At 37.6% G+C, this 16542-nt stretch overlaps 1 protein-coding gene across 3 annotated transcripts in view; it reads left to right on the plus strand.

Moving 5' to 3' along the window:
* The window catches only part of PDE7B (phosphodiesterase 7B), a 2106446-nt gene that overhangs the window by 1007387 nt on the left and 1082517 nt on the right, over nucleotides 1-16542 (plus strand). The gene's annotated exons all lie outside the window — the stretch shown is intronic.

A 16542-nucleotide genomic window follows, 5' to 3' on the forward strand; every position in this document is an offset into this window, starting at 1 on the left:
TGTGTTGGGGGGGTGTATATGAGCATGTACACCTGCTTGCATGTATATGCATACCATGTGCCAAAATTAGTTATTTACCTTATACCTGGTGTTTGCCTGGGTTAGGTTTCAGTTTCCATACACCCCTGAGGGTAAAGCATATACTAGAATATATATACAAATAAATGAATGAGTATGTGAGTGAGTGCACTCAACTGGTGTAAAAATAAATGTGTTTCTTGCCTCTTTTCCCTACTTATCACAAAGAAATTAAGTGCATATCCATCTTGAAAGAATGTGATTAAACTCGTTTTACTAAAATGAACACCTTAGCATTTAATACTGTGCTCTTTTAGCCAATAGATTTTAAGAAAATCTCTTCTCCCCTTGCAGTTGTTTCTAAACCATGGAAAGTTTAAAAAAATCTTAAAAGCCAGACATTAATTACCTTTTTTCCTTAAATTAATTTTAAAACAGAAATATCCATTTCTGCGAGGTTTGGGTTGCTCCACTTCAGTGAAATATAACCTTCTGCTGGAGACTAACAGAGAGAAACGTAAAACTGTAGTTTCAGTGCTACCACACGTTGCCCTTTAGTATACCATTTGGAATTTTTGTAAAATTTTCTGAACAGTGTAGAAGTAGGAATATATTGAAACTGAGATATCTGGCATTTGAAAAAGTTTGAGCAAATAAACAGAAATGTAGAAAATTATTCCTCTGAACTTAAGAATATTCATGTAAAATGCCTAATCACTGTACAGATATGTCGGCATCTTAAATTCCTGTTACTTATAGAAGGAAAACTAGACATATGCCCACATGTCTCTTCTGAGCTCAGGAAGCATATTTGTAAAGGGATGAGAACAAGTAACTAGAAAAGTATATATTTTAGCAATCCTTCCATTTATGTAGAAATGTTATGGTTGTAGGATGGGCAGCAACTTAAATAATAAGTCAGTTTCTTAAGTTAATAATAAGTACTATTTTGTGTGATGAGGGGGGGCAGTATCAGCAATATGTGGCTATGAGTTGAAATTTCTAGTTACACCAATATCAGAAGAAATGTACACGTTCAAATCTGCACTGAAAGGCTGTCATTCATTTTAAAGATCTTTCTCCTTAGCAATTTAACTTCTTTCTACTGCCGCACCTGTTTTTTTCTGTTTGGTTTCTTTTGTTTTTCACAGCTGCACCCCCATCCAACATTTAATAATGTGAAAAAAATGATCTGGGAAGAAATATGCTGCTGAATCAAGCCCTGCTAGCTTAAACCCATCAAGGAATTCTGCAATGTAAAGAAACAAAATCATATGATAGACAAAGCAAGTAAATAAATTGTTACAGAAATTCAGACTGACTCGGTGTTGTGGCTGACAGCAATATTGTAGTGCACTACCGCGTTCCTTTGGTATGGTCACTATATGACAAAGGGTCCACAAAGGGCTGTGCATCATGTCTGTTTATAATGTGAATTGTTGTACCAAAGCATCCTGATAATAAACTTCTGAGAGAAACAGCAGCAGTGGGATACCATTCATCAGACTGTGCCACTGATTCATTTATTCACCTTCTACCACATTTAGAATTGTAGTCACCCTATTTACATTTTTTGGCCATGAACTAATTATTGTTTATGTCTCCCTGCCTTATTTCTGAGAGATTTTGCATTCTTTTATGCCCATTGCAAATAGCAACACCCCAAAGTAACTGATGGTGGACTATTCTAATGCACTTAATCAAAATAATTTTTCCATATATACATGTACTTTTGTCTGGATCCATGATGTGATTCTGTAAGTACAAACTTATCTAACAGAATTGTTAGACAGGGAGATGACAGGCACCTTAAAACGTCTATTTAATGATCTTCAGAACAATGTAACATCTGAATGACAATGATGACAGACTCTGCCCAAGAAAACTCACCTGTTTGCCAAATTAAATAAATTGCACATACAGAACTTACCTGGTTACCATATAAACAAATTGTACTTATATTGCTTCTGTTTTAGAATGACAGGCTTTAATAATGGAGCTGCAGACAGGTGCTGCTAAAAAGTTGATGTTTATAGATTAATCAAGCATTCATGGAAATAATTCAGCAGACCTCCTGCACAAACAAGACCAAGAAAAAGAACAGAACATGAGACTGCTATCATAGATTCACAGGCAAGTATTAGGTTAGCTGTCCTTGTGGGCCATTTTGTCTAGTCAGTTTCACTTTTTGTGCTCAAAATAATCTATCCCATTTGGTTATAGATTTGCCTTACCCATCCCATGGTTGATAATTATATATTTCCTCTAATAAGAATAATTGGGATCATATATGAATAATTTGAGGGGACCAGTGCATGCGATAAAGCATTTAGCAGCTACCTGTCTCCATTAGTGGTACAGGGGCAGTCCTGGGGTAAATTTTCCATTTCCCGTCCATAGATCCAAATTGCACTTGAAAATGAACAGGGATTAACTTTGTTTTATGAGGATGAGGAGCCTGCTCCAGAGCAGTAGCAGCCTGTGTGAAATATACCTGTCCCTCCAAACTGTTCCGTTGATGTTGCAGAAGAGGTTTAGATCCCTAACATATTAATGATGCTATTTGACTTGCTGATGTGCAGTAAATCCATCAGTAATGGGCCAGAGGATGCCGCAAAAGCCAGACATAGGTCACCTCTTAGCAGACTGTAAGATAATGAGTATTGTGACCAGGCTTTGACTCGGTCCATGTAGGATATGTTGTTTAGGCCCTGTATCCTTTTAGTAAGGTATCTCTGTGGGCATCCTAGTTGCTACATGTGTCTGGACACATATATGTGAACGGGGTTATTATATTCATTTATTAGCCTATTGACAGCTCACTAAAGGGGAACAATGACATCCCTAGAGCTATACACAATCTCTTTGTTTATAAGCTGTGCAATATATAGAAGGACTTTCTTACAATAGACAGACAAACTGAGATGGGTCCAGTGTTTGGAATGTCCCCATGTCCTGATTGATTAATTCCATGACAAGTCTTTCCATGGCTTTGCATATGAAGTTGGTCAGACCTATGGGACTGTAATTGCCTGGGTCTCTGGAAGGTCCTCCCTTATGCAGAGAAATGACTGTAGCTGTTCTCCATTCACTTGGTACAAAGCCTGTATGGAGGCTGAGACTGAACAGTGTTGTTAGGGGTGCTGCTAAATCATGCTTCATGCTATTTAAGATGCATCCAGGGATATTGTCATGACCCATCAAGGCAGTATTTTTAGCTTTTTATAGCACTTTTAAGACTTGGTGTGATAGCTGGAGGTGAGCCAGTTTCAGGTATATCTTGAGGAACAGATGGAGGGGAGAGAGGGGTAAATTTAGAGCTAAATTTAGAGGCCAGTAGGCTCACTATGTCTTTAGCGTCTGTGTAGGTAACATTGTTCACAATCATCTTAGCTCATTGCTGTTTTGTGCTTTTGAGATTATGAACATGCCTTGTGATTGTCTTGCCTTGGCTAGCTATTTTAGCCTCAAACTACTTGGCTTTGGTGGATTTTATTAAGCTCCTGAGTTGTATACTTATTTCAATGACAAGGGCTCTAACATTCTGGGTATTACTACTGTTCTTGCATTTAGTCAAAATTCTTTTCCTTTCATTATAAAGCTAGTTGATGTTATGGTTCACCATGTGGGTTTCTTTCTGGTGTTTGCCATGCACTAGTCCTGTCGGGTACAGCTACATCTATGCAGTTGTTTACATGCTGTTATAGTGTAGTTGTGTACATTTCTGCATATTCAGTGGAGTTAACTGGGTTTTGTGGAATTTGGAGATTGCAAATGTATCACTCAGGAGTAGTTAGTTTGTCTTAAGTTTCTAAAGGTACCTTGGGTAGAAGGAATCTTTGGTTTCAGTTTTATTTTTAAAGAGACTGCTTTGTGGTCAGACCTAACCAGGTGATGAAGATACTCAAGGGATGGTGCAAGATGCTCCCATAGAAGTAAGGATGAGATCCAAGATGTTATTGCCCCTAGTGGGTACTCTGACTAATTGTTCCAGAGCATTTGTATTAACAAAGTTTAGGAATCTGTGTGCACTAGTGCTGGGAAAAGTTCCAAGTCTATAGGTAGATAGTTTAGATCACCTAGGAAAATAGTATTGGGTTTAATAGTGAGTGACTAGTTCCTGTAGACACATGTTGTGGCTTTCATTTGTCATAGAGGGAGTTCTGTAGTTAGTTAATATATAGTACAAGACCTTTCTGATGGTTATTTGGACCTGAAGAAGTTCTAGTACATCATGCTGCTTTGCCAGCCTTAATGTGAGTTTCTTCAGGATGCAGATTGATATACCTCCACCTTTTTCCCCGCTCCTGCACAGTAACTGCTCTAAATGTGTGGAAGACATTATAGCCCTGCACAGCAAGAGTGCTGTCCAGTGTTTTACGCCATGTCTCAGTCACTACACAGAAATCAGGGTCGTCCAAGGTAAGAAGGGCTTGTAGGCAGTGGCGTTTCTAATTAATTTACTTAAGTTTAATTATTTAAAGTAGGAATAATTAATTATTATTAATTAGTTTTATTTAATTTAATTTAATTTAATGTAAAATAAAATACAGGAGACTAATTAGTCATGGGGAAGAAGGAAATGACAAGCCTGGCAAAGAGGGTCCAAGACCTTTTAGGCAGACAAATTTCTAGCATCTCAGTTAGGAAGGCTTCACCAGTGCCTCATGTCAGGTGACAGCTTGTGTCAAATCGTCTGAGAATCATAATACAACTCTAATGTCTTACCATAACATTTAAGGTATGAATTTACCTTATACCCACAGCCTTTTAACATGTCAAATGTCATGTTTCAATTTATTTCTGCAACTTGTGGAGCCAGAGTTTTAAGAATTCAATTTGATTAACTATTTACCATCATTTGAAGTGCAATCTGTTATGTTCTAAGCCTTCGATTTTGGTTAATCTTTAGCTATAAGTTTAATAGTAAAACAGGGGCACTTACTGGCCTTTGCTGACTGCTTCTTTTACAGAAGCCATTCTCTCTTTATTGAATTTAATATTTTACATAACTAAAATTTTCAAAAAGAGCAAAATATAAAGTTAGCACTGAACCTATCTGCCAGGATGTTAGCAATATCAGTTGGTTCTGTATATTTAGTGCCATTGTGCTGTAACTCAGAGCAGATCTGGGTGTTGCCATTGAGATTCTTGACATAGCTATAGAATGCTTTGTGGTTGTCTTTAGAATCAGTGGTGATTTTGTTTTCATAACTAGCTTTGGAGGATTTTATGAGGGATCTCAGCTTCTTACTGAGGCTGACCAGGGAGTTCCTCCAATCATGGGATTTTAGTCTTTTTTGCAACAGTTTCTTTCTTCTGTTGTAGAGTTTGTTTATGGCAGGGGGCCACCAGATTGGCTTCCTTGTTTTGGAGCATAGCATCTTGGTTCTGTTAGGGATTGCATGATCCATGCACTCATGTAAGTGCGTATAAAGTGCATGCGTGTAGGATTCAGCAGTCGTACCTCTATTGTCCATCTGCATGGGTGTTGTGAAGTTTGCCACTTCTGTCTTAAGAAGCGTGAAGTTGGCTTTGGAGAAATTTATTACTGTGGTTTCCCTAATGGGGGGGTGGGGGTGGGATGTGGATGTCTAGGGTGATTAGCTTGTGGTCGAATCTGACCAATGAGGAATTGACCTCTGGTGTGGAACACCGGTTGCCCATGTTGGTAATGACCAGGTCTAGGATACTGCTGCCTCTGGTGATTGGATAAGTTGATCCAAAGCATTGGAATTTCTGAATTCCAGAAAACATAGAGCAAAAGAGTTGGTACATGAGTAGTTTTCCCAGTTAATGGTGGGGTAGTTTAAATCACCCATTATTAGGGTGTTAGGTTGTACCCTAATATTTTGCAGTATATCATGAAATGAGGAGTGGGAATCCTGGGGCATGGTGGGGGATCTGTAGCAAGCTACAATTTGGATTGCGGTCTTGCCCAGAGTTAGTTGCACTTGGATAATCTAGGATGCATTATGATGAGCAACTAGCCTGGAGTTGTGGATATCCTTAATGAATATGGACACACCTCTGCCTGTAGTGTTTTGGTCCAGGTTAGGTGGCCGAAAGGTGTAGTATGAATTATAGCCTGGTAATGCAGGGGTGCTCTCTGGAGCCTTGAACCAGGTCTCTGTCACTGCCCAGATGTCAATGTTCTCCATTTTAAGGAGTGCCTCGAGTGAGTGTATTTTGAGGTTTAGACTTTTAGCATTGAGTATTTTGCTTGCTTGTACCTGTTACAGTGGTGAATTTGTCATTTGAACCTTGCCTAAAAAAGGCACTATATGGTTGGCAAGAGCCTTAGCCAGTATCTGGAATTCCAAGGGTGACAGGTGCAGGCCATCTCTGGCAAAACATCGTGGTCTGTCAATCATGTCATCCCAGGCAGACAAATACTGTATCCCCTTAGAATGACACCAGAAGCTTAGCCAATTGTTGAAGTCAATCATTTTGTCCTTGTACTGTGGTATCATTCTAAGTGATGGCAGGATGCTACTCAGGGCTAGGGTCATACCTGCCTGGGCTACAAGATCAGACATCTTCTCCATGTTTCTTTTCATGTTTTCCAGGGAGGTACATCTCAGGTCATTCATATCAACATGGACAATGACAGAGTCAAATTTGTACTTGTGGAGTGACCTGAGTGCGTGCATTATGTGGCAGATCCCTGCACCCGACCTTGTTTAGCCTGGTGAGTAGAACATCAGTGTGCCTGACTATAGAGTCACCTATGACTAGAGTGTTGGGTACATTGTTGTGCCTTATGGGCTGTGGTTGCGTGACACACTGAGTTTGTGGGCTATGTGTCATTTGAGTTGTGTTGGGGGGTGGAGGTTGCTTGCGTTTCTGCTTTGGAGTTACCTGTTGCTTGGGCAGATTTTTATTGAGAGCCTCCGCGAATGTAGGTATGTGTTTTGTGTTTCTATGTGTGTTTTGGTGGTGTAGGTTTTGAGGAACTGCGTGATGATTGTGGTGTGGTGCAAGTGTTTACCTTCTTCACTTGACTGTCTAGTCCAGTCTTGGGTGAAGAGAGCTTTGCTTCCAGTTTGGCTATATAAGTGCATTTTTCGCAGGTTGTAGTGTTGGGTGGTAGGAGGAGAGGGTTGTCTGTGTACATGAGGCAATTGCTACATTGCCCCAAGATGCCCAGATCCATCAGGTAGACAGGAGAAAACACTGGGAGATGACCTTCAGACATGCCTGGATAGGTGCTTATTTATTAAGTACTAAAAACTGTTTTCCTCTAGGCAAGTGAGAAAAGTTGAGTGCTGTAGTAATTTGTTACTTTAGTGCTTACAATTAGTTTTGAACAAGTGCTGAGCTCAAAGAAACCGATTTGATTGCTAAAACTAAAAACTGGCTAATTTTAAGGGAAAATTCGAAGAGCAGACTTTATGGCACCGGGAAAAGTTTAACCATAGCTAAGCAGCAATGCATGGCGATGAAAGTCTGTAGCAATCTTTCCTATGCATACTAGTGCATATACCTTCAGATTCCTTTCTGATGTTAACATCAAGAAAATCAATCGATTCCTGTGAACAGGACATAGTGAATTTGAGAAACAGGCTACTACCATTCAAAACCCCTACAAAATCATTAAGTTGTTCCCTGTCCCCCTTCCAGGCAATAAATATATCATCTACAAAACGTCAATAGATGAGTATATTGCTCTCCCATCTCTTCAAAATGTACATATGTTCCCATTCAGACATCACCAGATTTGCATAAGAATTAGCACAACTTGTGCCCATGGCTACGTCTGATTTCTGCCAGTAGCAATTGCCCTGAAACAAAAAAATGTTGTGCTCCAATACCATCTCCATTGACAAGCACAATAAGTCAGTATATTCATTGGTGAGCAAGCCACTCCTGAGCAAAGCTGTTTTGATCATACTTATTCCCTCATCCTTGGGGATGCACGTGAAGAATGACACCACATCCAATGTAACAAGGAAGTCAATATTGCCTATATTAACTTCCCAGCAAGTGTGATATAAATCCCTCAGGAAATGCTGTGTCTTTAAGGATCACCTCACTCAATACAAGTACCTTTTTGAGTTGTTTATCTAAAAATATAGATATGGCCTCTGTTAGCCACCCACTGCCCACTACTATTGGTCTAAACTTTGGTTGGAGAGGGTTCTTATGTATCTTCAGCAACCCGTGCACCTGAGGTATCACAGGATATTCTATAAGAAAATAATCTAAAAGCTTTTATGTCAATACACCAAACCTGTAACTTTCATAAAGGCTATTATCAATTTCCACCTTTATAAGATTACAATTTCAATATCAACTTTTGTGTAAATACTTGTATCAGAAAGCATTTGATACATTTTATTAGAGTAATATTCAAAATCAAGTATCACAACTGGGCCCCCTAATCAGCAGGATGAATAGCTATTGAATAGTTGTTAGCCAATTGATTCAATGCATTGCGTGCATCCCTAGTCAAATTGCTGTAAATACTGCCATGGAATCTATTCTTGGCCATATACAATTGTTTCTCACATACAGCTAAAAATACATTGAATAACTGTGGGAAAACCGGGGGGCAAAAATACTGGGTTTCCAAAGCACATGGGAATTATCAATCATAGTCTCATTGGTAAATTCAGTCTTTTTGAATAACACATGTAATGTTAAATTGTGCAAAAATACACGTAAATTCAACATGCAATCAACAGAATCTACCTGGGTAGTGGGTATAAAAGATAACTCCTTAGAGTGTTCATCCTTCGTCAATGTGTGTTGCGATATACTCCACACTAAGTTGCTGACTCCATCCCCCACATCTTTTTCAGCGACCGATTCTGTTGGAAGGATGGAGGATCCTTCCGTTTTTGCCCTTTCTGATTTTCTTGCCCAAATGAGTTTTTTCTCCCTATATGAAAGGGGAGAAGAAGTCCTGGGAAATTCCGTTTACTCTGTTCCGATAGAATCTTCCTACGCACTACCGGGCCCAGGTCCATAGAGTGAACCGTTGCAGGAGATATATTCACTACCGGAGCCTCTGTTGCTGGTGTAGAATACACCGACGATGGAAGAGACAGTGAAGTCATGCCTCCCTGCTGCTCATCATTGGATCCTGAGTTCACAGACGCTTCACCATTGGTTGACACCTCCCCATTAGTTTGTGCAACTGTTAAAATATGAAGTGCATAAAAATGCATAAAAATACATATATATATATATATTTTACAATGAAAATGCTTTACCAAAAAAGAGATGGACACTCTTAGGGACTTCTTTATGGATGTGGAGTCATTATATACCTGTATCAACCAGGATACATGGGCTTGAATACCTTAGGGAGTATTTAGGTCAGTTTACTGATTTTAGTAACGTTAAGATAAATACTATATGCAATTTAATGGGGCTTGTATTGGATAATAATTTTTTTCAATTTAACAATCAATATTACAAGCAAACATCAGGCGTAGCCATGGGGGCTAGGGTTGCCCCAGACTTCGCAAATTTAGTAATGGCTATGTGGGAAGAAAAATTCTTACAAAACCACCCATTAAGGCACAAAATATTTTTATACCAACGATATATTGATGATTTATTTTTCTTATAGATGGGTAATAAATAAGAATTTGTGTCCTTTGTCAGTGATTTAAATAACACCACCGACTTTCTAAAAATTTAGTTTGGGGGGTTTTGGTATCACTCTCAGTTTTTTTGGATATTCAGTTGAGTATTCAGACACATAACAGGCAGTTAGTAGTATATGTAGGAAGGATATTTTTGTGAACCAATATTTACATAGAGATCGTCTACATCTAATTCACACTAAGAAGGGGGTCAATAAAGGCCAAATGATTAGATTAAGTCATCTCACATCTAATGATAGTACGTTTCTTTTAAAGATAGACACTCTTAGGGACTTCTTAATGCAAAGAGGTTATGAGCAGGCCTGGTTGGCCAGCATAGAAAATGAATTTATTGCAATTAGAGAAACTGTAGCTAGACCAATTCTTAAGGTGCATTCTGTGTCAGAGGATAGACACATTGGAGTGGGGACGACTGGTTTTACTATAACCTTCCTGATTCCTATAGTAAATGAGATGATGTGTATTAAAAATATTATTAGAGGGGTCCATGTCAGATGGATGAAAGCGCACTTCAACGAAGACTACATCGCCGAGATGACTCCGCCGACAGGACAAATCCCCGACAACGGTAATTAGTGCGGACTGGGAGTTAGTCCCATTCTCCACTGTAGTGCTATCTCGGAGTTGGTATATTTAAGTAGACCCCCACATGGGGTGTGCAGGGGGGGCTTGCCCCCCTGCTATACATGTTGTGATGTGGTTTTTGAGTGTATTACAGGAATCTGGGATTCATCCTGTCGGCAGAGTCATCTCGGCGATGTGGTCTTTGTTGAAGTGCGCTTTTGTCCATCTGACATGGACCCTATTAGAGACAATTGGAAGGTTCTGGTGGGTAACAAAGAACTAATTCAAGTTTTTGGTGACAAACCAAAATTCATTTACAAGAAATGCTTTAATATTAAGTGTATGTGAAAGGGACTTATTCATGTAATAAATGTAAACAGTGCAGGTATGTCAATCTACATTTTTTTAGGCATTGTAATAGGACCATTTGGGCAAGGGATTATTTTTCCTGTAATAGTGAGTGTGCAGTATATGCGTTCATCTGTGATTCCTGTTTTTCCTTCTATATAGGAAAGACTATTAGTAGTTTAAAAAGGAGAATATATGAACACACTTTGGTCATAAAAAAGAAAGATTTCACTAATGCCATGGCTAAGCATGCCAATATTTGTTCTTAGATAGTGTAGTCAATACGGACTTCATGGGTAAGTATAAGATTTTACTGGAGTGCAAAGAATCTTATAGCAAATTAACTGGTAGCAGATAGGTGTTTATATGAAAGTATTAATATTAAATGTCTTTTAGCATTAAGGTGATAATACATGTTTTGGTAAAGCATTTTCATTGTAAAATATTATGTATTTTTATGCATTTTATGCACTTCATATTTTAACAGTTATTGAACAGCATTATTATATGTCATTGCTTTAAGGCAACATATTCCACTTGGATGACTGATGTCATGTGGTGGGATTGATTTTGTTATATTGTGGTATGAGTGAGAGATTTTTTATTTTCTGATGAAGTTAAAAGTAATAAATTGAACGAAAGCACTCAAGGATTGTGTCCGCATCTTTTGTTCATCTCTCAGCATCTTTTTGCACTGTTTCTAAGTTTTTAGTCTATTGCTTCATTTTGCCAAAAAAATCACATGAATTCCCTCCAAAATATAATTAGTGTTTAACACAGCAAAAGTTCAGGATTGCTTTAAATCTATGGCCTTACTTAGTCCTAGGAAACTTACTGCATTCAGTAAAGTAATCCACTTTAACTTAGTTGTATTTATAATGTCATCACCACATTTATTTTTTATTGTATTTATGTATTGTTTGTCAACTGAAGTAGTCCCACAAGGTTAGTGGTCTCTGTTCAGGGGAGACCTGATGTGATATTTATACTACTAGGGGAAATTTTCCCAGGGCATCAACGAACTTCACCCACTCTTTTCAATAAGTGTCGTGGGATCTTTTACACCTACCTGAGCTACTACCCATTCAAGCAGATGGACCTTGGTTTACTGTCTCATCCAAAGGAAGACACTCCCAGGAGTGTAGCACCCCTTTTATGCTGCCCTACAGTAACAGTATTCCATCTATATGGTGTTGGAATGGAACAGCTCCTTCTGCCCCAAAGGTGAATGTGCTACCTGTTGTGCCACTGACACATAAATCACTATACATTGCTTTGACACCCATAAAATGTGAACTATGTAAACCACCTTTTTCTAAATACTTTCCAGCTAAAATACAGTATGTGCACCCCTCCATTCTTACTTACTTGCTGAAAATCAGCAACCAGAGAGTAATTAATAGAGGTTAAAGTACTTTGTTTCTTAAAAGGGTTTTGTCAACAAAGTTGGAACATTTTTTTAGATATATGCTTCTAACAAAACCCCTAAACTCAGTTAATTCCACCAGGTTACTATTTTCAGATAGGAAAAAAAAGCAAGTAGTCCCTAAGAAATAACCGTTTAATGTGAAGCTTATTAGGGTGTGTCTTTTGGCAATCAAAGCAGCAATGTTCTTTGCTATATGCTCTAAAAGCTGAATATCTTATGCATATTATTGTTGGTTGTATGGCTTCTATATCTGACTCTGATGAGATGAATGGATGTCCAGGGGCATTCTTCATTACTGGATAGTAGTAGCAGTAGAAACTATGAACCCCCAAGTGTGGGATCATTCGAGGAACCTCTACAGGTTAAACTGGCAAGCTCAGAGTAACTTCAGCGATGTTACCTTGTGCGTTTCAGGAGACCTCCAGAGACCTTAAGTGTGTGTGTGTGTGTGTGTGTGTGTGTGTGTGTGTGTGTGTGTGTGTGTGTGTGTGTGTGCGCGCGCGTGTGTGTGTGTGTGTGTGTGTGTGTGTGTGTGTGTGTGTGTGTGTGTGTGTGTGTGTGTGTGTGTGTGTGTGTGTGTGTGTGTGTGTGTGTGTGTGTGTGTGTGTGTGTGTGTGTGTGTGTTCAAAGGATTTTATCAGTATATTTCAAATACAACTGTGTTTCTTAGTTTTAAGAAGCATGTTTCTGTGAATAGAATTAATTTTTTGGATCTTATGATCTTTAACGCAGCTGATGATACACTAGGTAGCACCTTGTATTATAAACCTACTAAACATAATTCCTACCTCCACAGCAATAATCTGCATCCACAGTGCACATTTAGAAGTGTAGTGAAAAGTCAGATGATGTGAATTACTAGGCTGAATACTTCTGATGGTTTGATGAGAGCCCAGTTGGATGATGTGGTTGTGAATTTTACTGACAGAGGTTACTCACTGGGTGAGGTTGAGAGTAAACATCAGCAGGTATCACAGCAGAGGTTGACTCAGAGTGAAATCTGCCCAAATTGATCCAGTAACTTTGTTAGATGTATACTGACACACAATAAGAATACACCTTTATTTATTATTTATTATTTTTGTATTTTACATTTGTTGACCGGGTTTGTCCGACTGAGCTAAGTAGCCCTTTTTCAGTGGAGGCCCAGGGAGAAAAGCTCCATATGTTCTACAGATTATAATTTACAAAAATAAGTTAACAATCAACAACTGGTTTACAGAAAATATTCAAAGCAACATATACATGAAAAACAAGGATTTACTACAGTAAACTAATCATTATGTCTGTCAGATTTAGAATCCTACATCATTCAGAAGGACTATCAATGGTTTTGTCACCAGATGTAAAATCTTACATTATGCAGATAAGAATGTATGAAATGTGCTTAGGATAGAGAAGTTAATGTGAGACAAGGTCTAGAGAGTTAAAGAAAGTTACATAGGTTGGGAGCTGATAGTGATGTGCAGTTAGGGTTGATAAGCTGTTTAAGGGGAGTGAGTACAGAGGTAGATCCATTTACTTAACATCAAGTGAAGTAAGTTATTGGTAAATATTGGCACATTTTGCATGATGTACCTGAACTTAATTGTGTTATTTCACATTAACTGAGTTTTGGCTACAAGAAATGCCCTCATTTAAAACAGCTGTTACGCTATAAAGAGCAGCCTAAGTTTTATTTGCAGTTCAAGAGTAGCAGAAAAGGTACTTTTAGATGTGGTAAATGTACCTTTTGTCAATATATTTATACTGATAAAAGTTTTATCCATCCAGTTTTTGGTACTGCATATGAACAAAGGGCTATGGGCAATTGTGATACTAAAAATCTGGTATACTTAACAATGTGTAAGTTATGTGATGTCTAGTATGTAGGAAAAACAAATCAGAAATTAAAACAAAGGATTGGTAACCATATGTCTGAATGTAAAATGAAGATGGTTACCAATGCCCTTTAAGAAACAACTTGAGAAAGGACATCAACATTATTTTAAATTTTGTATTTTACATGTGTTATATGATAAAATCTGCAGAGGAAATGTTATACATGAGACTGAATTAGATAAGTTTCACTGACTTTTGCACCTTAGGACACACTTACCCCCTGGGTTAAATGGGTATGTTTTTTAAAGCCTCTACTGAATGACTTCCACATGAACATTTGAATTTTATGTTTTTTTTTTTCTGATTCTAGATTTTTATGATTTTAGATAATTGTATGTGTTTAATCTTATTTTATAAAAATGTCTCTCTCAAAACATTTAATTTCATTTTTAGTCGTGACATTCTTTAGTCATGTGACCTTTTACAGAGTATTAAACTGATGCGCTTCATGTTGTTGCTAGATTTGCCTGAGGAAGCCATGTTTGGTGAAGGTTTACTGTTTGTTAAGCTTGCAGCAAGAATAAATTTGCAGTGACTTCAGTGATTTTATAATGGTTCAAGTATTTTTTGTTGATATAGTTGTTAGCATTTCTTATGTCATGCTATCAGTATTTAATGCTTGGCTGATATCTAATTCAGATCAATTCAGAACAATGTGTTCCCAAAAACAACATTTCTAATATTTTACTTTTAACATCAATGCACCTTTCATGGTCATATCTGCAATAAGCATTTGACTTGACTTTAAATGCCTGTTAAACACCATTAAATTAAAAGTTGAAAACTGACTCCTGTAGATACATTGTTGAATATATTCTCCTCAGATCTTCAGAAATTGTACAACCATGACAGGTATTAATGTCTGTCCACATCTGTGGCTTTTTGAGTCACTTTGGTATAACATCAGGAAGTCATATTTATATTCCTGTATGCAGTCACCAGCATCATCATTAACCCCCTTTTCCCATTTTCTACATGTGATTGTGCATTGTGATGTTGCTTTAACTGTCACCGTATTCCTTAATTCAGTGCCACCATTTTAACTTCTTCAACAGTCATGCGTGACTATTGCAAGCCTTGTCTCACACAGTCATTCGGCTGGGCATCCTTGTTTCATCTAGTGTTCTTCCTGTCTCTTTCAAATTATGTTTATAAAATGATCTTCTGTTTTCCTGCAAATATGACCAGACTACAATAATCAGTTCTCCAGACTGCCTCTGCAACTAGGGCTACTTTGCCTTCTGTTATGATTGTCATTTCTTTTTCTGTCCCACAAGGGGCATGCTACTACACATTTCAGGCACTTTATTCCATCACTTCAAGTTTCTACATCTGCTCTGCCTTCACTGCTCAGGTTTCTGCAGCATATAGGAGTATTGGTCACACCACTCTTAGAATTATATCTGAAATGTAGAAGTTCATTGATTAACACATCACAAATTTCATTTTTTTCTGGATAGGTTTTTGTCTGGTTAACTGGCAGTCAGAGATGTCAGCATCTTTTTCATCTGCAACTGTATGAGATGAAGTCAGAACATGTTTAGTGCAGATATAGCTTCTTCTCTAAAAAAGAACAAAATAATGTTTATAAAGTGCAGCTTTTTAAAAATTAAAAAGAAGCTTGAAAATACCAATTAACAGTAAAACATAATGATTTTGTGTGAGTGTAGTGTTCAGTTTATTCACTCCAGCAACTTTTACAACCCCCAACTTTAGCCCTGAGGATAAATGCCACCATTGTGATAAATTTGTGTATTACCCAGCTCCCATCATTACGTACTGCTGAAATGCTAGCCTTTTATGTAGATTAAGCCAGTGCATAAGTGCATGAGTATGTAACATAATCACAAAATGTAGGAATTAAAAACCTTCCTATTTGATTATCTGTAGCTATTCCCACTTGGTGTGACATATGTAACTAAAACTTACATTATGCCAGATTTAAATTGTTTGGCTTTCAACCCTTCTCATATGTGATACCCAAATTCTAGCCGTACATCTGCACTGCATTTTGCTTTGTGCAGGAAAGTCCATGTATTATAAAAGTCAAGTACAAACATAATAGGGAACATGATGTGCTGTGAAAGAACAGTGTAATCAGACACACATGATTTGTGTAACTTACGCAACAGGAGTACAGAATCAGTATAGGAAAACTCCACAAAAATGAAAGTGATTAATTAATTACTAGAAAACAAAAAGATAGCAGCTTTTAAGCTTTCTGAATTTTTTTCATGAGCTGGATTTCTGTACCATTATCATAATAAAGTACAGAGTCGATTATTCGAAATAATTGGGACCTAGGGTAGTTCAGATAATCAAACTGTTCAGAAAATCAAACATACATTGAACTGGATAAAAAACTTCTAAAATATTGTTTTTTTCTGTATGCAGGGAATACATTTTTCAACCATTCAGTGATTCCAGTGGATAATAAAGAATATTTTTCATGCACGAGTGAGCTACAAGCTCAAAAAACACAAACAAGTGAATTTATATGTTTACATATTCAGTCTGTATAATTTTTCCTACCCAAAAACCTTGGAAGGCTGCTTTTGGCTAACTGACATTTTGGATAATTGACGTTCAGATAATCGACTCTCTACTGTATACATATTAAGTTCTCTTTAATGTAACTTGCAAAACGTTTGCTTTACAAAATAACATTAACTTAGTATGCCATGC

Source organism: Protopterus annectens, chromosome 1.part1, assembly GCF_019279795.1.
Source record: "Protopterus annectens isolate FY-2018-M chromosome 1.part1, PAN1.0, whole genome shotgun sequence".
NCBI classification, from domain to species: Eukaryota; Metazoa; Chordata; order Ceratodontiformes; family Protopteridae; genus Protopterus; species Protopterus annectens.